This window comes from Urocampus carinirostris, chromosome 8, assembly GCF_059441175.1.
Source record: "Urocampus carinirostris isolate Australia breed hairy pipefish chromosome 8, RoL_Ucar_1.0, whole genome shotgun sequence".
NCBI classification, from domain to species: domain Eukaryota; kingdom Metazoa; phylum Chordata; class Actinopteri; order Syngnathiformes; family Syngnathidae; genus Urocampus; species Urocampus carinirostris.
Genome location: NC_142356.1, coordinates 35,040,443 through 35,042,808, shown reverse-complemented (window position 1 = coordinate 35,042,808; position 2,366 = coordinate 35,040,443). Strand labels below are relative to the sequence as shown.

Below are 2,366 nucleotides of genomic sequence, written 5' to 3'. Positions count from 1 at the left end.
TGGTCAATCATTGCACCAATATATACACTATGGCAGGGGTGGGCAATTAATTTTTATCAGGGGCCGCATGAGAAACCTGAATTGTGTCAGAGGGCCACCAACTTTCTTTCATTGTAAAATGCTCAAATTAAATATTTTGAATAGCTGATGCTGATAATCAGAAGAATATAGCACTCTGTAAATATTTATATTAGGCTATGTGAAATTGTGGTGTATTGGTTAAATAAGAAAAACAATCATTGAACCAGTGCAATTTATTTTTAACTTGTTAATTTCCACAAACAATAACTTGTAACGTTCTCCACCTCATGTTACCTCTTCAGTGAGAATAATCCAGTCTGTTCTGGGCTTGAACAAGGGCATTGGAATCTGGCGGAATGTCTGAAGTGGCTATGCGAAGGACAGCTGAGAGGTGGTCAACAGTCATAGAGGATCTATGTTTGGATTTATTAAACTTCATAACTGAGAATGTCTGTTCACAATGATAGGTAGATCCAAAGAGGACTAGGATCCTCTGAGCATGCTTCCTCAGGTGTGGAAAGTTCTCCTCTTTGAGGGAGTAAAAATCCAGCAGTGAGACTGACTTGAAGTGATCTGCCAAAAGTGTGTCAGACTGCAGATCTATGAGTTCCATCTGAACTTCACTTGGGGCATCATCCACACTGCAGTTGAAGGGAGAAGAGACCATGTGCATTTCACTCTCAAGAGTTTTGAAATCGCCTTGAAAACTCTGCATGCAATGTTTCTAACATGGTTGAGTACTTTTGGAGGTGATCGCCTGATCTTTTGGCTTCCTTAAGTGTTGGCAAGTGGGTCAGAATGTTGTCCTTCACTTGGCTTGAGAGAAGCTACAGTTTTCTCATAAAAGCCTTCACTGCACTGTACATCTCATGCACAAAAAGGCCCTTGCTCTGCAGTTTGACATTAAGTTCGTTCATTAGTGCGGTCACATCCACAGTGAATCCGAGGTCTGCCAACCAGTCTTCATCTGAAAGTTCTGAGACGTCATGACCTTTCTGAACACAGAACTCCTGAATCTGGTTTCTCAGGTCCCAGACACTTTTCAGAATTTTGCCAAGGCTGAGCCACCTAACAGTGCAGTGATAGCTTATGTCACCATATTCAGCCTCATTTTCCTCCAACAAAGCAACAAACTGTCTGTGATTTAAAGCTCTTGCTCTGATGAAGTTAACTATTTTAGTGACAGAATCAACAACATGTTTCATTTTTAACACTGTCTTACACAACACTTCCTGATGTATGATACAATGCAAAAATGTCAATTTCTGATCAGGGTTCATTTCTGTCACTTTATCCTGCATTCTCTTTAAAAGTCCAACATTTTTCCCGGCCAGATTTGGACAACCATCTGTTGTCACACCTGCAAGCTTGTTCCATTTCAGTTCTAACATTTCCATACATCCATACATGCATTTACCTCTCTGAACAAGTCATTACCTGTGGTTGTCCCTTTTATTGACTGCAAGGATGCCAACTCCTCCGTGATTTGAAAGTCTGCGGTTATCCCACGTAAGAAGATGAGCAGCTGGGCGGTGTCACGTACATCGCAGCTCTCATTCAAAGCCAGAGAAAAAAAGTCAAAGTCCGCCGCTCTTTTCCTCAGCTGAAGCTCTAAATTTCCCGTGATTTCCTCAATCCGCCTCGTTACAGTGCGTCGGGAGAGTGAAACGTTCTCAAACGCGCCCTTTTTTTCTGGGCACATCAGCTCAGCAGAGTCCAATAAACACTCCTTAATAAACTCTTCGTCGGAAAATGCCCTACTTTTTCTGGCGATTTTATGAGAAATTACATAACTTGTCCTGACGGCTGCATCTCTGGAAGTGTGAAGTTTAGTGAAAAATCCTTGTTGGGTTTGTAGTTTTGCTAGCAATGCATCAGACTCCCTTGCACGCTCTTCACCAGACAGGTTTCTGTATTCATCTTCATGCTTGGTCGTGTAGTGGCGATTCAAATTATATTCTTTAAACACAGCAACCTGTGTACCACAGACTAAGCACACTGCTTTACCTTTAATTTCTGTAAAGAAATATTTGGCAGCCCATGTCTTGTTGAAAATACGGCATTCGTTATCAACTTTTCTTTTCTTGGGGTGTGCCGACATCTTGAGGGTACCCTGGCGAACAGTATCACCTTCACTCACTTAAGTGAATACGCGCGTGAAGGCGCTACGTCTATGACGTGTATATGTAGTCAAAATAAAATTTCAAAATAAAAGTTTAATTTTTTTTTTTTATTTATGGTGTTTATGATTGGTCTTACGCGGGCCGGACAGGGACGTACAAAGGGCCGGATGTGGCCCGCGGGCCGTAATTTGCCCAGGTCTGCACTATGGAGATAACATGTTC

The 2,366-nt window shown here is 41.9% G+C and overlaps 1 long non-coding RNA gene across 1 annotated transcript; it reads right to left on the bottom strand.

Annotated features, from left to right (window-relative positions):
• Window positions 1–239: 239 nt before the first annotated feature.
• On the bottom strand, window positions 240–2,140 carry LOC148361748 (uncharacterized). Its single transcript, XR_015851219.1, has 2 exons — window positions 1,459–2,140; window positions 240–662 (listed from the first exon to the last, which is right to left on the bottom strand). It is a non-coding gene; the product is annotated as an uncharacterized LOC148361748 (long non-coding RNA).
• Between the last annotated feature and the right edge of the window lie 226 nt (window positions 2,141–2,366).